We start from the raw sequence: 21,817 nt of genomic DNA, 5'->3' as shown, positions 1-21,817 counted from the left end.
GGGAGGCCAGCCGCAGGCCTGAAGGGACAGCGACCGGCAGCCCAGGGCTGCGCCTGCGCCCTGGCCCGAGGGCCCGGGGGTCACGGCCTGTCTCTCGGGGCCACGCAAGTTAAAAGTGTGTGTGGGAAGGGGGCGCAAAAGCCTACAGCACCCGGTATTCCCAGGCGGTCTCCCATCCAAGTACTAACCAGGCCCGACCCTGCTTAGCTTCCGAGATCAGACGAGATCGGGCGCGTTCAGGGTGGTATGGCCGTAGACGGGGAGGGCCGCCCGGGGGCGCCTCAAGAGCCTGCTCCGGGTTCCACCCTTCAGTCCAGGGGACGGGAGGGGGGTGGAGGGGGGAAATCGGAGGGGGTGGTCGCAGGGGGCCTCCCTCGCCCGCCCCACAACAGCGCAGCCCAGCCCAACTCAACTCAAGGCTGGGGGCTCTCACGCTCCGCTCCGACCTGACTCCACCGGGCAGCGGCCCAGGGGTCCTGGGAGACTGGGACTGGCTGAGTCCCGCCTCCAACACCGCCCCTCTCCACCTGGCTCCACCTACCGCGAGCCCCACCAAGCGCCCGCAGGGATCGCACCGCCCCGCCCCGGCCTGGCGTGGCCTGGCGTGGCCTGGCCTCCTCCGCCGCTCCTCGCCAAGGCCCAGGCCTCCCGCGACCCCAACCCCCCCACGGACCCCCGGCCCCCCACCGCCACGCCCACCCCGCCTTTCGCCAGGCGGAGAAGCCCAGAAGCCCTGGCCGTTTCAGTGTCCCGCGCGCGCGAACCTAGCCTAGCCTAGCCCGGAGCCCAGAGAGCCAGGGGCGGAGAGGCAGGCGGGCACCCCCCTCGGACACCCCAGGGACCCTGACACAGGCCCAGCGCCCCAGGCGGAAATGCAGTCCGACTGGGCAATGGCCAGCCGCCGGCCACACACGTCCCCTGAGCGTGCCTGGCGAGTGGAGCCACGCACAGGGAGGGCAGGAGGGAGGAACACACTCAGGGACTCAGGGAAAACCGGGCAGAGGGTGGCCGGGGGCAGCGGCCCGCTGGCTCCCAGTCAGTCAGTCGCCCGGCCAGGCTCAGAAGTGCGCCGCTGGGGTCGTGCCTCGCCCTGAGTTTCGGGCCCACTCTGCAAAGCCACCGCAGTCACCCCCTTCGGACCCAATGCCAAGGTCGGAGGGCTCTGCGCCTTGTTGGTACCAGTCAACGACCAGCACGTGCACAGCACCGCCCTGAGGAAGGGCATAGACCCCTCTGTCCAGTGTCCAGGAAAGGACCGCCTGTGGAAGAAGCACCCTGATTCAAACCCCTGTGGGAGCTTAGTCGGCGGCCTCACCAGACGGAAAGCCCCCTCCCCTGCAAGCATTGCAGGGGGGAGAGGGGGGAGGGAGGGGAGCGGTGGTTGCGTTGCGGGGACACGCGCCCACCGGGTCGTCAGGCCCTGCGTCTTGTCCTGTCCTCTGCAGGTGGACCGGTGACCGCGACCAAGGGGCCTCTGCTTCCCTGTCCCCACCGGCCAGGCTTCAACTCCTCTTGGCACCTGGTCCTCCATGGCAACCCCCTGGCCCCGAACCGCTTGCCTGCTCTGAAGGCTGCTTCCTCCTCTTTCAGGAGCGCCTGCCCTCTTTTGCCATCTGCTCTCTTGCTTGGCTCTCAGCGCAGACTCCTAAGACCCTGTGGCCTCCTCGGCCCTCTCTCAGCCTCTGCTGAGCACACACCCTGAAGTCCTGCGCGCACTTCAAGGGTGATGTGTGAATCCACTCTTACATCCATGGGAAGTTAGATGGGAGATGAGAGAACCTGTGACTGCCCAGTCTCCAGGCTACCATGGACCTGGTGACTTGCAGCCCAGAGTGAGTTGGCTGGGGTTGGGTGGGGGGTACAGGGGTGAGTGTGTGTCTCTGTGTGTGTGTGTGTGTGTGTGTGTGTGTGAGAGAGAGAGAGAGAGAGAGAGAGAGAGAGAGAGAGAGAGGAGAGTCAAGGCCAGAGAGGGATTGAGTGGGAGATGGAGACAGGGATGCCTCCTCACAGGCCAAGAGAGGCACAAGAGAGAAGGAGAGATGGATGAACAGGGACCCACAGAGACATCTGCTGCTCCGATGAGAGTGAAAGGGAGAGACAGGCAGAGAGAGAGATTGACTCAGGGGGACCCTCACGGAGGAAGGCGGTGGGGAAGGAGGTAGAGACACAGGAGGGACCTTGCGGAGGTGGTGCAAAGAGAAAGGACCCAGGCAGAGACGCTCGATGGACTCTCCCACTCCCAGGATCTGGGTGTCAAGGTTCTGCTTGTGTGGCAGGAACGGGTGAGGGAGCGGGCCCCGCGGGTGGGCCCCGTGTTCTGGGGAAGGCGGGTGTCGCCCCCCCACACACCCCATCCTCCAGGCCGAGGGGTGGGGGGGTCGGTCTGGGTGCACATGGAGGGTCGTGGCCTGGACCTGGCTCGGCTCAGCGGGGTCTCATGGAGTGAGTGTCCTAGCGTCCCTGGGGAGAGCCAGGCCTGTGGGCCTTGTTGCAGGCGCTGGGCGCTGGTCGTCGGGAGGCCAGCCGCAGGCCTGAAGGGACAGCGACCGGCAGCCCAGGGCTGCGCCTGCGCCCTGGCCCGAGGGCCCGGGGGTCACGGCCTGTCTCTCGGGGCCACGCAAGTTAAAAGTGTGTGTGGGAAGGGGGCGCAAAAGCCTACAGCACCCGGTATTCCCAGGCGGTCTCCCATCCAAGTACTAACCAGGCCCGACCCTGCTTAGCTTCCGAGATCAGACGAGATCGGGCGCGTTCAGGGTGGTATGGCCGTAGACGGGGAGGGCCGCCCGGGGGCGCCTCAAGAGCCTGCTCCGGGTTCCACCCTTCAGTCCAGGGGACGGGAGGGGGGTGGAGGGGGGAAATCGGAGGGGGTGGTCGCAGGGGGCCTCCCTCGCCCGCCCCACAACAGCGCAGCCCAGCCCAACTCAACTCAAGGCTGGGGGCTCTCACGCTCCGCTCCGACCTGACTCCACCGGGCAGCGGCCCAGGGGTCCTGGGAGACTGGGACTGGCTGAGTCCCGCCTCCAACACCGCCCCTCTCCACCTGGCTCCACCTACCGCGAGCCCCACCAAGCGCCCGCAGGGATCGCACCGCCCCGCCCCGGCCTGGCGTGGCCTGGCGTGGCCTGGCCTCCTCCGCCGCTCCTCGCCAAGGCCCAGGCCTCCCGCGACCCCAACCCCCCCACGGACCCCCGGCCCCCCACCGCCACGCCCACCCCGCCTTTCGCCAGGCGGAGAAGCCCAGAAGCCCTGGCCGTTTCAGTGTCCCGCGCGCGCGAACCTAGCCTAGCCTAGCCCGGAGCCCAGAGAGCCAGGGGCGGAGAGGCAGGCGGGCACCCCCCTCGGACACCCCAGGGACCCTGACACAGGCCCAGCGCCCCAGGCGGAAATGCAGTCCGACTGGGCAATGGCCAGCCGCCGGCCACACACGTCCCCTGAGCGTGCCTGGCGAGTGGAGCCACGCACAGGGAGGGCAGGAGGGAGGAACACACTCAGGGACTCAGGGAAAACCGGGCAGAGGGTGGCCGGGGGCAGCGGCCCGCTGGCTCCCAGTCAGTCAGTCGCCCGGCCAGGCTCAGAAGTGCGCCGCTGGGGTCGTGCCTCGCCCTGAGTTTCGGGCCCACTCTGCAAAGCCACCGCAGTCACCCCCTTCGGACCCAATGCCAAGGTCGGAGGGCTCTGCGCCTTGTTGGTACCAGTCAACGACCAGCACGTGCACAGCACCGCCCTGAGGAAGGGCATAGACCCCTCTGTCCAGTGTCCAGGAAAGGACCGCCTGTGGAAGAAGCACCCTGATTCAAACCCCTGTGGGAGCTTAGTCGGCGGCCTCACCAGACGGAAAGCCCCCTCCCCTGCAAGCATTGCAGGGGGGAGAGGGGGGAGGGAGGGGAGCGGTGGTTGCGTTGCGGGGACACGCGCCCACCGGGTCGTCAGGCCCTGCGTCTTGTCCTGTCCTCTGCAGGTGGACCGGTGACCGCGACCAAGGGGCCTCTGCTTCCCTGTCCCCACCGGCCAGGCTTCAACTCCTCTTGGCACCTGGTCCTCCATGGCAACCCCCTGGCCCCGAACCGCTTGCCTGCTCTGAAGGCTGCTTCCTCCTCTTTCAGGAGCGCCTGCCCTCTTTTGCCATCTGCTCTCTTGCTTGGCTCTCAGCGCAGACTCCTAAGACCCTGTGGGCTCCTCGGCCCTCTCTCAGCCTCTGCTGAGCACACACCCTGAAGTCCTGCGCGCACTTCAAGGGTGATGTGTGAATCCACTCTTACATCCATGGGAAGTTAGATGGGAGATGAGAGAACCTGTGACTGCCCAGTCTCCAGGCTACCATGGACCTGGTGACTTGCAGCCCAGAGTGAGTTGGCTGGGGTTGGGTGGGGGGTAGAGGGGTGAGTGTGTGTCTCTGTGTGTGTGTGTGTGTGTGTGTGTGTGAGAGAGAGAGAGAGAGAGAGAGAGAGAGAGAGAGAGAGAGAGAGGAGAGTCAAGGCCAGAGAGGGATTGAGTGGGAGATGGAGACAGGGATGCCTCCTCACAGGCCAAGAGAGGCACAAGAGAGAAGGAGAGATGGATGAACAGGGACCCACAGAGACATCTGCTGCTCCGATGAGAGTGAAAGGGAGAGACAGGCAGAGAGAGAGATTGACTCAGGGGGACCCTCACGGAGGAAGGCGGTGGGGAAGGAGGTAGAGACACAGGAGGGACCTTGCGGAGGTGGTGCAAAGAGAAAGGACCCAGGCAGAGACGCTCGATGGACTCTCCCACTCCCAGGATCTGGGTGTCAAGGTTCTGCTTGTGTGGCAGGAACGGGTGAGGGAGCGGGCCCCGCGGGTGGGCCCCGTGTTCTGGGGAAGGCGGGTGTCGCCCCCCCACACACCCCATCCTCCAGGCCGAGGGGTGGGGGGGTCGGTCTGGGTGCACATGGAGGGTCGTGGCCTGGACCTGGCTCGGCTCAGCGGGGTCTCATGGAGTGAGTGTCCTAGCGTCCCTGGGGAGAGCCAGGCCTGTGGGCCTTGTTGCAGGCGCTGGGCGCTGGTCGTCGGGAGGCCAGCCGCAGGCCTGAAGGGACAGCGACCGGCAGCCCAGGGCTGCGCCTGCGCCCTGGCCCGAGGGCCCGGGGGTCACGGCCTGTCTCTCGGGGCCACGCAAGTTAAAAGTGTGTGTGGGAAGGGGGCGCAAAAGCCTACAGCACCCGGTATTCCCAGGCGGTCTCCCATCCAAGTACTAACCAGGCCCGACCCTGCTTAGCTTCCGAGATCAGACGAGATCGGGCGCGTTCAGGGTGGTATGGCCGTAGACGGGGAGGGCCACCCGGGGGCGCCTCAAGAGCCTGCTCCGGGTTCCACCCTTCAGTCCAGGGGACGGGAGGGGGGTGGAGGGGGGAAATCGGAGGGGGTGGTCGCAGGGGGCCTCCCTCGCCCGCCCCACAACAGCGCAGCCCAGCCCAACTCAACTCAAGGCTGGGGGCTCTCACGCTCCGCTCCGACCTGACTCCACCGGGCAGCGGCCCAGGGGTCCTGGGAGACTGGGACTGGCTGAGTCCCGCCTCCAACACCGCCCCTCTCCACCTGGCTCCACCTACCGCGAGCCCCACCAAGCGCCCGCAGGGATCGCACCGCCCCGCCCCGGCCTGGCGTGGCCTGGCGTGGCCTGGCCTCCTCCGCCGCTCCTCGCCAAGGCCCAGGCCTCCCGCGACCCCAACCCCCCCACGGACCCCCGGCCCCCCACCGCCACGCCCACCCCGCCTTTCGCCAGGCGGAGAAGCCCAGAAGCCCTGGCCGTTTCAGTGTCCCGCGCGCGCGAACCTAGCCTAGCCTAGCCCGGAGCCCAGAGAGCCAGGGGCGGAGAGGCAGGCGGGCACCCCCCTCGGACACCCCAGGGACCCTGACACAGGCCCAGCGCCCCAGGCGGAAATGCAGTCCGACTGGGCAATGGCCAGCCGCCGGCCACACACGTCCCCTGAGCGTGCCTGGCGAGTGGAGCCACGCACAGGGAGGGCAGGAGGGAGGAACACACTCAGGGACTCAGGGAAAACCGGGCAGAGGGTGGCCGGGGGCAGCGGCCCGCTGGCTCCCAGTCAGTCAGTCGCCCGGCCAGGCTCAGAAGTGCGCCGCTGGGGTCGTGCCTCGCCCTGAGTTTCGGGCCCACTCTGCAAAGCCACCGCAGTCACCCCCTTCGGACCCAATGCCAAGGTCGGAGGGCTCTGCGCCTTGTTGGTACCAGTCAACGACCAGCACGTGCACAGCACCGCCCTGAGGAAGGGCATAGACCCCTCTGTCCAGTGTCCAGGAAAGGACCGCCTGTGGAAGAAGCACCCTGATTCAAACCCCTGTGGGAGCTTAGTCGGCGGCCTCACCAGACGGAAAGCCCCCTCCCCTGCAAGCATTGCAGGGGGGAGAGGGGGGAGGGAGGGGAGCGGTGGTTGCGTTGCGGGGACACGCGCCCACCGGGTCGTCAGGCCCTGCGTCTTGTCCTGTCCTCTGCAGGTGGACCGGTGACCGCGACCAAGGGGCCTCTGCTTCCCTGTCCCCACCGGCCAGGCTTCAACTCCTCTTGGCACCTGGTCCTCCATGGCAACCCCCTGGCCCCGAACCGCTTGCCTGCTCTGAAGGCTGCTTCCTCCTCTTTCAGGAGCGCCTGCCCTCTTTTGCCATCTGCTCTCTTGCTTGGCTCTCAGCGCAGACTCCTAAGACCCTGTGGCCTCCTCGGCCCTCTCTCAGCCTCTGCTGAGCACACACCCTGAAGTCCTGCGCGCACTTCAAGGGTGATGTGTGAATCCACTCTTACATCCATGGGAAGTTAGATGGGAGATGAGAGAACCTGTGACTGCCCAGTCTCCAGGCTACCATGGACCTGGTGACTTGCAGCCCAGAGTGAGTTGGCTGGGGTTGGGTGGGGGGTAGAGGGGTGAGTGTGTGTCTCTGTGTGTGTGTGTGTGTGTGTGTGTGTGTGAGAGAGAGAGAGAGAGAGAGAGAGAGAGAGAGAGAGAGAGGAGAGTCAAGGCCAGAGAGGGATTGAGTGGGAGATGGAGACAGGGATGCCTCCTCACAGGCCAAGAGAGGCACAAGAGAGAAGGAGAGATGGATGAACAGGGACCCACAGAGACATCTGCTGCTCCGATGAGAGTGAAAGGGAGAGACAGGCAGAGAGAGAGATTGACTCAGGGGGACCCTCACGGAGGAAGGCGGTGGGGAAGGAGGTAGAGACACAGGAGGGACCTTGCGGAGGTGGTGCAAAGAGAAAGGACCCAGGCAGAGACGCTCGATGGACTCTCCCACTCCCAGGATCTGGGTGTCAAGGTTCTGCTTGTGTGGCAGGAACGGGTGAGGGAGCGGGCCCCGCGGGTGGGCCCCGTGTTCTGGGGAAGGCGGGTGTCGCCCCCCCACACACCCCATCCTCCAGGCCGAGGGGTGGGGGGGTCGGTCTGGGTGCACATGGAGGGTCGTGGCCTGGACCTGGCTCGGCTCAGCGGGGTCTCATGGAGTGAGTGTCCTAGCGTCCCTGGGGAGAGCCAGGCCTGTGGGCCTTGTTGCAGGCGCTGGGCGCTGGTCGTCGGGAGGCCAGCCGCAGGCCTGAAGGGACAGCGACCGGCAGCCCAGGGCTGCGCCTGCGCCCTGGCCCGAGGGCCCGGGGGTCACGGCCTGTCTCTCGGGGCCACGCAAGTTAAAAGTGTGTGTGGGAAGGGGGCGCAAAAGCCTACAGCACCCGGTATTCCCAGGCGGTCTCCCATCCAAGTACTAACCAGGCCCGACCCTGCTTAGCTTCCGAGATCAGACGAGATCGGGCGCGTTCAGGGTGGTATGGCCGTAGACGGGGAGGGCCGCCCGGGGGCGCCTCAAGAGCCTGCTCCGGGTTCCACCCTTCAGTCCAGGGGACGGGAGGGGGGTGGAGGGGGGAAATCGGAGGGGGTGGTCGCAGGGGGCCTCCCTCGCCCGCCCCACAACAGCGCAGCCCAGCCCAACTCAACTCAAGGCTGGGGGCTCTCACGCTCCGCTCCGACCTGACTCCACCGGGCAGCGGCCCAGGGGTCCTGGGAGACTGGGACTGGCTGAGTCCCGCCTCCAACACCGCCCCTCTCCACCTGGCTCCACCTACCGCGAGCCCCACCAAGCGCCCGCAGGGATCGCACCGCCCCGCCCCGGCCTGGCGTGGCCTGGCGTGGCCTGGCCTCCTCCGCCGCTCCTCGCCAAGGCCCAGGCCTCCCGCGACCCCAACCCCCCCACGGACCCCCGGCCCCCCACCGCCACGCCCACCCCGCCTTTCGCCAGGCGGAGAAGCCCAGAAGCCCTGGCCGTTTCAGTGTCCCGCGCGCGCGAACCTAGCCTAGCCTAGCCCGGAGCCCAGAGAGCCAGGGGCGGAGAGGCAGGCGGGCACCCCCCTCGGACACCCCAGGGACCCTGACACAGGCCCAGCGCCCCAGGCGGAAATGCAGTCCGACTGGGCAATGGCCAGCCGCCGGCCACACACGTCCCCTGAGCGTGCCTGGCGAGTGGAGCCACGCACAGGGAGGGCAGGAGGGAGGAACACACTCAGGGACTCAGGGAAAACCGGGCAGAGGGTGGCCGGGGGCAGCGGCCCGCTGGCTCCCAGTCAGTCAGTCGCCCGGCCAGGCTCAGAAGTGCGCCGCTGGGGTCGTGCCTCGCCCTGAGTTTCGGGCCCACTCTGCAAAGCCACCGCAGTCACCCCCTTCGGACCCAATGCCAAGGTCGGAGGGCTCTGCGCCTTGTTGGTACCAGTCAACGACCAGCACGTGCACAGCACCGCCCTGAGGAAGGGCATAGACCACTCTGTCCAGTGTCCAGGAAAGGACCGCCTGTGGAAGAAGCACCCTGATTCAAACCCCTGTGGGAGCTTAGTCGGCGGCCTCACCAGACGGAAAGCCCCCTCCCCTGCAAGCATTGCAGGGGGGAGAGGGGGGAGGGAGGGGAGCGGTGGTTGCGTTGCGGGGACACGCGCCCACCGGGTCGTCAGGCCCTGCGTCTTGTCCTGTCCTCTGCAGGTGGACCGGTGACCGCGACCAAGGGGCCTCTGCTTCCCTGTCCCCACCGGCCAGGCTTCAACTCCTCTTGGCACCTGGTCCTCCATGGCAACCCCCTGGCCCCGAACCGCTTGCCTGCTCTGAAGGCTGCTTCCTCCTCTTTCAGGAGCGCCTGCCCTCTTTTGCCATCTGCTCTCTTGCTTGGCTCTCAGCGCAGACTCCTAAGACCCTGTGGCCTCCTCGGCCCTCTCTCAGCCTCTGCTGAGCACACACCCTGAAGTCCTGCGCGCACTTCAAGGGTGATGTGTGAATCCACTCTTACATCCATGGGAAGTTAGATGGGAGATGAGAGAACCTGTGACTGCCCAGTCTCCAGGCTACCATGGACCTGGTGACTTGCAGCCCAGAGTGAGTTGGCTGGGGTTGGGTGGGGGGTAGAGGGGTGAGTGTGTGTCTCTGTGTGTGTGTGTGTGTGTGTGTGTGTGTGTGAGAGAGAGAGAGAGAGAGAGAGAGAGAGAGAGAGAGAGAGGAGAGTCAAGGCCAGAGAGGGATTGAGTGGGAGATGGAGACAGGGATGCCTCCTCACAGGCCAAGAGAGGCACAAGAGAGAAGGAGAGATGGATGAACAGGGACCCACAGAGACATCTGCTGCTCCGATGAGAGTGAAAGGGAGAGACAGGCAGAGAGAGAGATTGACTCAGGGGGACCCTCACGGAGGAAGGCGGTGGGGAAGGAGGTAGAGACACAGGAGGGACCTTGCGGAGGTGGTGCAAAGAGAAAGGACCCAGGCAGAGACGCTCGATGGACTCTCCCACTCCCAGGATCTGGGTGTCAAGGTTCTGCTTGTGTGGCAGGAACGGGTGAGGGAGCGGGCCCCGCGGGTGGGCCCCGTGTTCTGGGGAAGGCGGGTGTCGCCCCCCCACACACCCCATCCTCCAGGCCGAGGGGTGGGGGGGTCGGTCTGGGTGCACATGGAGGGTCGTGGCCTGGACCTGGCTCGGCTCAGCGGGGTCTCATGGAGTGAGTGTCCTAGCGTCCCTGGGGAGAGCCAGGCCTGTGGGCCTTGTTGCAGGCGCTGGGCGCTGGTCGTCGGGAGGCCAGCCGCAGGCCTGAAGGGACAGCGACCGGCAGCCCAGGGCTGCGCCTGCGCCCTGGCCCGAGGGCCCGGGGGTCACGGCCTGTCTCTCGGGGCCACGCAAGTTAAAAGTGTGTGTGGGAAGGGGGCGCAAAAGCCTACAGCACCCGGTATTCCCAGGCGGTCTCCCATCCAAGTACTAACCAGGCCCGACCCTGCTTAGCTTCCGAGATCAGACGAGATCGGGCGCGTTCAGGGTGGTATGGCCGTAGACGGGGAGGGCCACCCGGGGGCGCCTCAAGAGCCTGCTCCGGGTTCCACCCTTCAGTCCAGGGGACGGGAGGGGGGTGGAGGGGGGAAATCGGAGGGGGTGGTCGCAGGGGGCCTCCCTCGCCCGCCCCACAACAGCGCAGCCCAGCCCAACTCAACTCAAGGCTGGGGGCTCTCACGCTCCGCTCCGACCTGACTCCACCGGGCAGCGGCCCAGGGGTCCTGGGAGACTGGGACTGGCTGAGTCCCGCCTCCAACACCGCCCCTCTCCACCTGGCTCCACCTACCGCGAGCCCCACCAAGCGCCCGCAGGGATCGCACCGCCCCGCCCCGGCCTGGCGTGGCCTGGCGTGGCCTGGCCTCCTCCGCCGCTCCTCGCCAAGGCCCAGGCCTCCCGCGACCCCAACCCCCCCACGGACCCCCGGCCCCCCACCGCCACGCCCACCCCGCCTTTCGCCAGGCGGAGAAGCCCAGAAGCCCTGGCCGTTTCAGTGTCCCGCGCGCGCGAACCTAGCCTAGCCTAGCCCGGAGCCCAGAGAGCCAGGGGCGGAGAGGCAGGCGGGCACCCCCCTCGGACACCCCAGGGACCCTGACACAGGCCCAGCGCCCCAGGCGGAAATGCAGTCCGACTGGGCAATGGCCAGCCGCCGGCCACACACGTCCCCTGAGCGTGCCTGGCGAGTGGAGCCACGCACAGGGAGGGCAGGAGGGAGGAACACACTCAGGGACTCAGGGAAAACCGGGCAGAGGGTGGCCGGGGGCAGCGGCCCGCTGGCTCCCAGTCAGTCAGTCGCCCGGCCAGGCTCAGAAGTGCGCCGCTGGGGTCGTGCCTCGCCCTGAGTTTCGGGCCCACTCTGCAAAGCCACCGCAGTCACCCCCTTCGGACCCAATGCCAAGGTCGGAGGGCTCTGCGCCTTGTTGGTACCAGTCAACGACCAGCACGTGCACAGCACCGCCCTGAGGAAGGGCATAGACCCCTCTGTCCAGTGTCCAGGAAAGGACCGCCTGTGGAAGAAGCACCCTGATTCAAACCCCTGTGGGAGCTTAGTCGGCGGCCTCACCAGACGGAAAGCCCCCTCCCCTGCAAGCATTGCAGGGGGGAGAGGGGGGAGGGAGGGGAGCGGTGGTTGCGTTGCGGGGACACGCGCCCACCGGGTCGTCAGGCCCTGCGTCTTGTCCTGTCCTCTGCAGGTGGACCGGTGACCGCGACCAAGGGGCCTCTGCTTCCCTGTCCCCACCGGCCAGGCTTCAACTCCTCTTGGCACCTGGTCCTCCATGGCAACCCCCTGGCCCCGAACCGCTTGCCTGCTCTGAAGGCTGCTTCCTCCTCTTTCAGGAGCGCCTGCCCTCTTTTGCCATCTGCTCTCTTGCTTGGCTCTCAGCGCAGACTCCTAAGACCCTGTGGCCTCCTCGGCCCTCTCTCAGCCTCTGCTGAGCACACACCCTGAAGTCCTGCGCGCACTTCAAGGGTGATGTGTGAATCCACTCTTACATCCATGGGAAGTTAGATGGGAGATGAGAGAACCTGTGACTGCCCAGTCTCCAGGCTACCATGGACCTGGTGACTTGCAGCCCAGAGTGAGTTGGCTGGGGTTGGGTGGGGGGTAGAGGGGTGAGTGTGTGTCTCTGTGTGTGTGTGTGTGTGTGTGTGTGTGTGTGAGAGAGAGAGAGAGAGAGAGAGAGAGAGAGAGAGAGGAGAGTCAAGGCCAGAGAGGGATTGAGTGGGAGATGGAGACAGGGATGCCTCCTCACAGGCCAAGAGAGGCACAAGAGAGAAGGAGAGATGGATGAACAGGGACCCACAGAGACATCTGCTGCTCCGATGAGAGTGAAAGGGAGAGACAGGCAGAGAGAGAGATTGACTCAGGGGGACCCTCACGGAGGAAGGCGGTGGGGAAGGAGGTAGAGACACAGGAGGGACCTTGCGGAGGTGGTGCAAAGAGAAAGGACCCAGGCAGAGACGCTCGATGGACTCTCCCACTCCCAGGATCTGGGTGTCAAGGTTCTGCTTGTGTGGCAGGAACGGGTGAGGGAGCGGGCCCCGCGGGTGGGCCCCGTGTTCTGGGGAAGGCGGGTGTCGCCCCCCCACACACCCCATCCTCCAGGCCGAGGGGTGGGGGGGTCGGTCTGGGTGCACATGGAGGGTCGTGGCCTGGACCTGGCTCGGCTCAGCGGGGTCTCATGGAGTGAGTGTCCTAGCGTCCCTGGGGAGAGCCAGGCCTGTGGGCCTTGTTGCAGGCGCTGGGCGCTGGTCGTCGGGAGGCCAGCCGCAGGCCTGAAGGGACAGCGACCGGCAGCCCAGGGCTGCGCCTGCGCCCTGGCCCGAGGGCCCGGGGGTCACGGCCTGTCTCTCGGGGCCACGCAAGTTAAAAGTGTGTGTGGGAAGGGGGCGCAAAAGCCTACAGCACCCGGTATTCCCAGGCGGTCTCCCATCCAAGTACTAACCAGGCCCGACCCTGCTTAGCTTCCGAGATCAGACGAGATCGGGCGCGTTCAGGGTGGTATGGCCGTAGACGGGGAGGGCCGCCCGGGGGCGCCTCAAGAGCCTGCTCCGGGTTCCACCCTTCAGTCCAGGGGACGGGAGGGGGGTGGAGGGGGGAAATCGGAGGGGGTGGTCGCAGGGGGCCTCCCTCGCCCGCCCCACAACAGCGCAGCCCAGCCCAACTCAACTCAAGGCTGGGGGCTCTCACGCTCCGCTCCGACCTGACTCCACCGGGCAGCGGCCCAGGGGTCCTGGGAGACTGGGACTGGCTGAGTCCCGCCTCCAACACCGCCCCTCTCCACCTGGCTCCACCTACCGCGAGCCCCACCAAGCGCCCGCAGGGATCGCACCGCCCCGCCCCGGCCTGGCGTGGCCTGGCGTGGCCTGGCCTCCTCCGCCGCTCCTCGCCAAGGCCCAGGCCTCCCGCGACCCCAACCCCCCCACGGACCCCCGGCCCCCCACCGCCACGCCCACCCCGCCTTTCGCCAGGCGGAGAAGCCCAGAAGCCCTGGCCGTTTCAGTGTCCCGCGCGCGCGAACCTAGCCTAGCCTAGCCCGGAGCCCAGAGAGCCAGGGGCGGAGAGGCAGGCGGGCACCCCCCTCGGACACCCCAGGGACCCTGACACAGGCCCAGCGCCCCAGGCGGAAATGCAGTCCGACTGGGCAATGGCCAGCCGCCGGCCACACACGTCCCCTGAGCGTGCCTGGCGAGTGGAGCCACGCACAGGGAGGGCAGGAGGGAGGAACACACTCAGGGACTCAGGGAAAACCGGGCAGAGGGTGGCCGGGGGCAGCGGCCCGCTGGCTCCCAGTCAGTCAGTCGCCCGGCCAGGCTCAGAAGTGCGCCGCTGGGGTCGTGCCTCGCCCTGAGTTTCGGGCCCACTCTGCAAAGCCACCGCAGTCACCCCCTTCGGACCCAATGCCAAGGTCGGAGGGCTCTGCGCCTTGTTGGTACCAGTCAACGACCAGCACGTGCACAGCACCGCCCTGAGGAAGGGCATAGACCCCTCTGTCCAGTGTCCAGGAAAGGACCGCCTGTGGAAGAAGCACCCTGATTCAAACCCCTGTGGGAGCTTAGTCGGCGGCCTCACCAGACGGAAAGCCCCCTCCCCTGCAAGCATTGCAGGGGGGAGAGGGGGGAGGGAGGGGAGCGGTGGTTGCGTTGCGGGGACACGCGCCCACCGGGTCGTCAGGCCCTGCGTCTTGTCCTGTCCTCTGCAGGTGGACCGGTGACCGCGACCAAGGGGCCTCTGCTTCCCTGTCCCCACCGGCCAGGCTTCAACTCCTCTTGGCACCTGGTCCTCCATGGCAACCCCCTGGCCCCGAACCGCTTGCCTGCTCTGAAGGCTGCTTCCTCCTCTTTCAGGAGCGCCTGCCCTCTTTTGCCATCTGCTCTCTTGCTTGGCTCTCAGCGCAGACTCCTAAGACCCTGTGGCCTCCTCGGCCCTCTCTCAGCCTCTGCTGAGCACACACCCTGAAGTCCTGCGCGCACTTCAAGGGTGATGTGTGAATCCACTCTTACATCCATGGGAAGTTAGATGGGAGATGAGAGAACCTGTGACTGCCCAGTCTCCAGGCTACCATGGACCTGGTGACTTGCAGCCCAGAGTGAGTTGGCTGGGGTTGGGTGGGGGGTAGAGGGGTGAGTGTGTGTCTCTGTGTGTGTGTGTGTGTGTGTGTGTGTGTGTGAGAGAGAGAGAGAGAGAGAGAGAGAGAGAGAGAGAGGAGAGTCAAGGCCAGAGAGGGATTGAGTGGGAGATGGAGACAGGGATGCCTCCTCACAGGCCAAGAGAGGCACAAGAGAGAAGGAGAGATGGATGAACAGGGACCCACAGAGACATCTGCTGCTCCGATGAGAGTGAAAGGGAGAGACAGGCAGAGAGAGAGATTGACTCAGGGGGACCCTCACGGAGGAAGGCGGTGGGGAAGGAGGTAGAGACACAGGAGGGACCTTGCGGAGGTGGTGCAAAGAGAAAGGACCCAGGCAGAGACGCTCGATGGACTCTCCCACTCCCAGGATCTGGGTGTCAAGGTTCTGCTTGTGTGGCAGGAACGGGTGAGGGAGCGGGCCCCGCGGGTGGGCCCCGTGTTCTGGGGAAGGCGGGTGTCGCCCCCCCACACACCCCATCCTCCAGGCCGAGGGGTGGGGGGGTCGGTCTGGGTGCACATGGAGGGTCGTGGCCTGGACCTGGCTCGGCTCAGCGGGGTCTCATGGAGTGAGTGTCCTAGCGTCCCTGGGGAGAGCCAGGCCTGTGGGCCTTGTTGCAGGCGCTGGGCGCTGGTCGTCGGGAGGCCAGCCGCAGGCCTGAAGGGACAGCGACCGGCAGCCCAGGGCTGCGCCTGCGCCCTGGCCCGAGGGCCCGGGGGTCACGGCCTGTCTCTCGGGGCCACGCAAGTTAAAAGTGTGTGTGGGAAGGGGGCGCAAAAGCCTACAGCACCCGGTATTCCCAGGCGGTCTCCCATCCAAGTACTAACCAGGCCCGACCCTGCTTAGCTTCCGAGATCAGACGAGATCGGGCGCGTTCAGGGTGGTATGGCCGTAGACGGGGAGGGCCGCCCGGGGGCGCCTCAAGAGCCTGCTCCGGGTTCCACCCTTCAGTCCAGGGGACGGGAGGGGGGTGGAGGGGGGAAATCGGAGGGGGTGGTCGCAGGGGGCCTCCCTCGCCCGCCCCACAACAGCGCAGCCCAGCCCAACTCAACTCAAGGCTGGGGGCTCTCACGCTCCGCTCCGACCTGACTCCACCGGGCAGCGGCCCAGGGGTCCTGGGAGACTGGGACTGGCTGAGTCCCGCCTCCAACACCGCCCCTCTCCACCTGGCTCCACCTACCGCGAGCCCCACCAAGCGCCCGCAGGGATCGCACCGCCCCGCCCCGGCCTGGCGTGGCCTGGCGTGGCCTGGCCTCCTCCGCCGCTCCTCGCCAAGGCCCAGGCCTCCCGCGACCCCAACCCCCCCACGGACCCCCGGCCCCCCACCGCCACGCCCACCCCGCCTTTCGCCAGGCGGAGAAGCCCAGAAGCCCTGGCCGTTTCAGTGTCCCGCGCGCGCGAACCTAGCCTAGCCTAGCCCGGAGCCCAGAGAGCCAGGGGCGGAGAGGCAGGCGGGCACCCCCCTCGGACACCCCAGGGACCCTGACACAGGCCCAGCGCCCCAGGCGGAAATGCAGTCCGACTGGGCAATGGCCAGCCGCCGGCCACACACGTCCCCTGAGCGTGCCTGGCGAGTGGAGCCACGCACAGGGAGGGCAGGAGGGAGGAACACACTCAGGGACTCAGGGAAAACCGGGCAGAGGGTGGCCGGGGGCAGCGGCCCGCTGGCTCCCAGTCAGTCAGTCGCCCGGCCAGGCTCAGAAGTGCGCCGCTGGGGTCGTGCCTCGCCCTGAGTTTCGGGCCCACTCTGCAAAGCCACCGCAGTCACCCCCTTCGGACCCAATGCCAAGGTCGGAGGGCTCTGCGCCTTGTTGGTACCAGTCAACGACCAGCACGTGCACAGCACCGCCCTGAGGAAGGGCATAGACCCCTCTGTCCAGTGTCCAGGAAAGGACCGCCTGTGGAAGAAGCACCCTGATTCAAACCCCTGTGGGAGCTTAGTCGGCGGCCTCACCAGACGGAAAGCCCCCTCCCCTGCAAGCATTGCAGGGGGGAGAGGGGGGAGGGAGGGGAGCGGTGGTTGCGTTGCGGGGACACGCGCCCACCGGGTCGTCAGGCCCTGCGTCTTGTCCTGTCCTCTGCAGGTGGACCGGTGACCGCGACCAAGGGGCCTCTGCTTCCCTGTCCCCACCGGCCAGGCTTCAACTCCTCTTGGCACCTGGTCCTCCATGGCAACCCCCTGGCCCCGAACCGCTTGCCTGCTCTGAAGGCTGCTTCCTCCTCTTTCAGGAGCGCCTGCCCTCTTTTGCCATCTGCTCTCTTGCTTGGCTCTCAGCGCAGACTCCTAAGACCCTGTGGCCTCCTCGGCCCTCTCTCAGCCTCTGCTGAGCACACACCCTGAAGTCCTGCGCGCACTTCAAGGGTGATGTGTGAATCCACTCTTACATCCATGGGAAGTTAGATGGGAGATGAGAGAACCTGTGACTGCCCAGTCTCCAGGCTACCATGGACCTGGTGACTTGCAGCCCAGAGTGAGTTGGCTGGGGTTGGGTGGGGGGTAGAGGGGTGAGTGTGTGTCTCTGTGTGTGTGTGTGTGTGTGTGTGTGTGTGTGTGTGAGAGAGAGAGAGAGAGAGAGAGAGAGAGAGAGAGAGAGAGAGAGGAGAGTCAAGGCCAGAGAGGGATTGAGTGGGAGATGGAGACAGGGATGCCTCCTCACAGGCCAAGAGAGGCACAAGAGAGAAGGAGAGATGGATGAACAGGGACCCACAGAGACATCTGCTGCTCCGATGAGAGTGAAAGGGAGAGACAGGCAGAGAGAGAGATTGACTCAGGGGGACCCTCACGGAGGAAGGCGGTGGGGAAGGAGGTAGAGACACAGGAGGGACCTTGCGGAGGTGGTGCAAAGAGAAAGGACCCAGGCAGAGACGCTCGATGGACTCTCCCACTCCCAGGATCTGGGTGTCAAGGTTCTGCTTGTGTGGCAGGAACGGGTGAGGGAGCGGGCCCCGCGGGTGGGCCCCGTGTTCTGGGGAAGGCGGGTGTCGCCCCCCCACACACCCCATCCTCCAGGCCGAGGGGTGGGGGGGTCGGTCTGGGTGCACATGGAGGGTCGTGGCCTGGACCTGGCTCGGCTCAGCGGGGTCTCATGGAGTGAGTGTCCTAGCGTCCCTGGGGAGAGCCAGGCCTGTGGGCCTTGTTGCAGGCGCTGGGCGCTGGTCGTCGGGAGGCCAGCCGCAGGCCTGAAGGGACAGCGACCGGCAGCCCAGGGCTGCGCCTGCGCCCTGGCCCGAGGGCCCGGGGGTCACGGCCTGTCTCTCGGGGCCACGCAAGTTAAAAGTGTGTGTGGGAAGGGGGCGCAAAAGCCTACAGCACCCGGTATTCCCAGGCGGTCTCCCATCCAAGTACTAACCAGGCCCGACCCTGCTTAGCTTCCGAGATCAGACGAGATCGGGCGCGTTCAGGGTGGTATGGCCGTAGACGGGGAGGGCCGCCCGGGGGCGCCTCAAGAGCCTGCTCCGGGTTCCACCCTTCAGTCCAGGGGACGGGAGGGGGGTGGAGGGGGGAAATCGGAGGGGGTGGTCGCAGGGGGCCTCCCTCGCCCGCCCCACAACAGCGCAGCCCAGCCCAACTCAACTCAAGGCTGGGGGCTCTCACGCTCCGCTCCGACCTGACTCCACCGGGCAGCGGCCCAGGGGTCCTGGGAGACTGGGACTGGCTGAGTCCCGCCTCCAACACCGCCCCTCTCCACCTGGCTCCACCTACCGCGAGCCCCACCAAGCGCCCGCAGGGATCGCACCGCCCCGCCCCGGCCTGGCGTGGCCTGGCGTGGCCTGGCCTCCTCCGCCGCTCCTCGCCAAGGCCCAGGCCTCCCGCGACCCCAACCCCCCCACGGACCCCCGGCCCCCCACCGCCACGCCCACCCCGCCTTTCGCCAGGCGGAGAAGCCCAGAAGCCCTGGCCGTTTCAGTGTCCCGCGCGCGCGAACCTAGCCTAGCCTAGCCCGGAGCCCAGAGAGCCAGGGGCGGAGAGGCAGGCGGGCACCCCCCTCGGACACCCCAGGGACCCTGACACAGGCCCAGCGCCCCAGGCGGAAATGCAGTCCGACTGGGCAATGGCCAGCCGCCGGCCACACACGTCCCCTGAGCGTGCCTGGCGAGTGGAGCCACGCACAGGGAGGGCAGGAGGGAGGAACACACTCAGGGACTCAGGGAAAACCGGGCAGAGGGTGGCCGGGGGCAGCGGCCCGCTGGCTCCCAGTCAGTCAGTCGCCCGGCCAGGCTCAGAAGTGCGCCGCTGGGGTCGTGCCTCGCCCTGAGTTTCGGGCCCACTCTGCAAAGCCACCGCAGTCACCCCCTTCGGACCCAATGCCAAGGTCGGAGGGCTCTGCGCCTTGTTGGTACCAGTCAACGACCAGCACGTGCACAGCACCGCCCTGAGGAAGGGCATAGACCCCTCTGTCCAGTGTCCAGGAAAGGACCGCCTGTGGAAGAAGCACCCTGATTCAAACCCCTGTGGGAGCTTAGTCGGCGGCCTCACCAGACGGAAAGCCCCCTCCCCTGCAAGCATTGCAGGGGGGAGAGGGGGGAGGGAGGGGAGCGGTGGTTGCGTTGCGGGGACACGCGCCCACCGGGTCGTCAGGCCCTGCGTCTTGTCCTGTCCTCTGCAGGTGGACCGGTGACCGCGACCAAGGGGCCTCTGCTTCCCTGTCCCCACCGGCCAGGCTTCAACTCCTCTTGGCACCTGGTCCTCCATGGCAACCCCCTGGCCCCGAACCGCTTGCCTGCTCTGAAGGCTGCTTCCTCCTCTTTCAGGAGCGCCTGCCCTCTTTTGCCATCTGCTCTCTTGCTTGGCTCTCAGCGCAGACTCCTAAGACCCTGTGGCCTCCTCGGCCCTCTCTCAGCCTCTGCTGAGCACACACCCTGAAGTCCTGCGCGCACTTCAAGGGTGATGTGTGAATCCACTCTTACATCCATGGGAAGTTAGATGGGAGATGAGAGAACCTGTGACTGCCCAGTCTCCAGGCTACCATGGACCTGGTGACTTGCAGCCCAGAGTGAGTTGGCTGGGGTTGGGTGGGGGGTAGAGGGGTGAGTGTGTGTCTCTGTGTGTGTGTGTGTGTGTGTGTGTGTGTGTGTGAGAGAGAGAGAGAGAGAGAGAGAGAGAGAGAGAGAGAGGAGAGTCAAGGCCAGAGAGGGATTGAGTGGGAGATGGAGACAGGGATGCCTCCTCACAGGCCAAGAGAGGCACAAGAGAGAAGGAGAGATGGATGAACAGGGACCCACAGAGACATCTGCTGCTCCGATGAGAGTGAAAGGGAGAGACAGGCAGAGAGAGAGATTGACTCAGGGGGACCCTCACGGAGGAAGGCGGTGGGGAAGGAGGTAGAGACACAGGAGGGACCTTGCGGAGGTGGTGCAAAGAGAAAGGACCCAGGCAGAGACGCTCGATGGACTCTCCCACTCCCAGGATCTGGGTGTCAAGGTTCTGCTTGTGTGGCAGGAACGGGTGAGGGAGCGGGCCCCGCGGGTGGGCCCCGTGTTCTGGGGAAGGCGGGTGTCGCCCCCCCACACACCCCATCCTCCAGGCCGAGGGGTGGGGGGGTCGGTCTGGGTGCACATGGAGGGTCGTGGCCTGGACCTGGCTCGGCTCAGCGGGGTCTCATGGAGTGAGTGTCCTAGCGTCCCTGGGGAGAGCCAGGCCTGTGGGCCTTGTTGCAGGCGCTGGGCGCTGGTCGTCGGGAGGCCAGCCGCAGGCCTGAAGGGACAGCGACCGGCAGCCCAGGGCTGCGCCTGCGCCCTGGCCCGAGGGCCCGGGGGTCACGGCCTGTCTCTCGGGGCCACGCAAGTTAAAAGTGTGTGTGGGAAGGGGGCGCAAAAGCCTACAGCACCCGGTATTCCCAGGCGGTCTCCCATCCAAGTACTAACCAGGCCCGACCCTGCTTAGCTTCCGAGATCAGACGAGATCGGGCGCGTTCAGGGTGGTATGGCCGTAGACGGGGAGGGCCGCCCGGGGGCGCCTCAAGAGCCTGCTCCGGGTTCCACCCTTCAGTCCAGGGGACGGGAGGGGGGTGGAGGGGGGAAATCGGAGGGGGTGGTCGCAGGGGGCCTCCCTCGCCCGCCCCACAACAGCGCAGCCCAGCCCAACTCAACTCAAGGCTGGGGGCTCTCACGCTCCGCTCCGACCTGACTCCACCGGGCAGCGGCCCAGGGGTCCTGGGAGACTGGGACTGGCTGAGTCCCGCCTCCAACACCGCCCCTCTCCACCTGGCTCCACCTACCGCGAGCCCCACCAAGCGCCCGCAGGGATCGCACCGCCCCGCCCCGGCCTGGCGTGGCCTGGCGTGGCCTGGCCTCCTCCGCCGCTCCTCGCCAAGGCCCAGGCCTCCCGCGACCCCAACCCCCCCACGGACCCCCGGCCCCCCACCGCCACGCCCACCCCGCCTTTCGCCAGGCGGAGAAGCCCAGAAGCCCTGGCCGTTTCAGTGTCCCGCGCGCGCGAACCTAGCCTAGCCTAGCCCGGAGCCCAGAGAGCCAGGGGCGGAGAGGCAGGCGGGCACCCCCCTCGGACACCCCAGGGACCCTGACACAGGCCCAGCGCCCCAGGCGGAAATGCAGTCCGACTGGGCAATGGCCAGCCGCCGGCCACACACGTCCCCTGAGCGTGCCTGGCGAGTGGAGCCACGCACAGGGAGGGCAGGAGGGAGGAACACACTCAGGGACTCAGGGAAAACCGGGCAGAGGGTGGCCGGGGGCAGCGGCCCGCTGGCTCCCAGTCAGTCAGTCGCCCGGCCAGGCTCAGAAGTGCGCCGCTGGGGTCGTGCCTCGCCCTGAGTTTCGGGCCCACTCTGCAAAGCCACCGCAGTCACCCCCTTCGGACCCAATGCCAAGGTCGGAGGGCTCTGCGCCTTGTTGGTACCAGTCAACGACCAGCACGTGCACAGCACCGCCCTGAGGAAGGGCATAGACCCCTCTGTCCAGTGTCCAGGAAAGGACCGCCTGTGGAAGAAGCACCCTGATTCAAACCCCTGTGGGAGCTTAGTCGGCGGCCTCACCAGACGGAAAGCCCCCTCCCCTGCAAGCATTGCAGGGGGGAGAGGGGGGAGGGAGGGGAGCGGTGGTTGCGTTGCGGGGACACGCGCCCACCGGGTCGTCAGGCCCTGCGTCTTGTCCTGTCCTCTGCAGGTGGACCGGTGACCGCGACCAAGGGGCCTCTGCTTCCCTGTCCCCACCGGCCAGGCTTCAACTCCTCTTGGCACCTGGTCCTCCATGGCAACCCCCTGGCCCCGAACCGCTTGCCTGCTCTGAAGGCTGCTTCCTCCTCTTTCAGGAGCGCCTGCCCTCTTTTGCCATCTGCTCTCTTGCTTGGCTCTCAGCGCAGACTCCTAAGACCCTGTGGCCTCCTCGGCCCTCTCTCAGCCTCTGCTGAGCACACACCCTG

At 66.9% G+C, this 21,817-nt stretch overlaps 9 non-coding genes across 9 annotated transcripts; all 9 read right to left on the bottom strand.

Moving 5' to 3' along the window:
* Window positions 1–139: 139 nt before the first annotated feature.
* Window positions 140–258, bottom strand: LOC139701905 (5S ribosomal RNA). Its single transcript, XR_011704504.1, has one exon. It is a non-coding gene; the product is annotated as a 5S ribosomal RNA (ribosomal RNA).
* A 2,394-nt stretch (window positions 259–2,652) lies between these two features.
* Window positions 2,653–2,771, bottom strand: LOC139701903 (5S ribosomal RNA). The gene has a single exon (XR_011704502.1). It is a non-coding gene; the product is annotated as a 5S ribosomal RNA (ribosomal RNA).
* Window positions 2,772–5,167: 2,396 nt separating this feature from the next.
* On the bottom strand, window positions 5,168–5,286 carry LOC139701902 (5S ribosomal RNA). The gene has a single exon (XR_011704501.1). It is a non-coding gene; the product is annotated as a 5S ribosomal RNA (ribosomal RNA).
* Window positions 5,287–7,680: 2,394 nt separating this feature from the next.
* On the bottom strand, window positions 7,681–7,799 carry LOC139701901 (5S ribosomal RNA). The gene has a single exon (XR_011704500.1). It is a non-coding gene; the product is annotated as a 5S ribosomal RNA (ribosomal RNA).
* A 2,396-nt stretch (window positions 7,800–10,195) lies between these two features.
* LOC139701900 (5S ribosomal RNA) lies at window positions 10,196–10,314 on the bottom strand. Its single transcript, XR_011704499.1, has one exon. It is a non-coding gene; the product is annotated as a 5S ribosomal RNA (ribosomal RNA).
* Window positions 10,315–12,706: 2,392 nt separating this feature from the next.
* LOC139701899 (5S ribosomal RNA) lies at window positions 12,707–12,825 on the bottom strand. The gene has a single exon (XR_011704498.1). It is a non-coding gene; the product is annotated as a 5S ribosomal RNA (ribosomal RNA).
* Window positions 12,826–15,217: 2,392 nt separating this feature from the next.
* LOC139701898 (5S ribosomal RNA) lies at window positions 15,218–15,336 on the bottom strand. Its single transcript, XR_011704497.1, has one exon. It is a non-coding gene; the product is annotated as a 5S ribosomal RNA (ribosomal RNA).
* A 2,404-nt stretch (window positions 15,337–17,740) lies between these two features.
* On the bottom strand, window positions 17,741–17,859 carry LOC139701897 (5S ribosomal RNA). Its single transcript, XR_011704496.1, has one exon. It is a non-coding gene; the product is annotated as a 5S ribosomal RNA (ribosomal RNA).
* A 2,396-nt stretch (window positions 17,860–20,255) lies between these two features.
* On the bottom strand, window positions 20,256–20,374 carry LOC139701896 (5S ribosomal RNA). The gene has a single exon (XR_011704495.1). It is a non-coding gene; the product is annotated as a 5S ribosomal RNA (ribosomal RNA).
* Between the last annotated feature and the right edge of the window lie 1,443 nt (window positions 20,375–21,817).

This window comes from Marmota flaviventris, chromosome 14, assembly GCF_047511675.1.
Source record: "Marmota flaviventris isolate mMarFla1 chromosome 14, mMarFla1.hap1, whole genome shotgun sequence".
In the NCBI taxonomy this organism is placed as follows: Eukaryota; Metazoa; Chordata; class Mammalia; order Rodentia; family Sciuridae; genus Marmota; species Marmota flaviventris.
The sequence above is the reverse complement of the archived record's forward strand: the minus strand, read 5'-3'. Positions and strand labels throughout refer to the sequence as shown.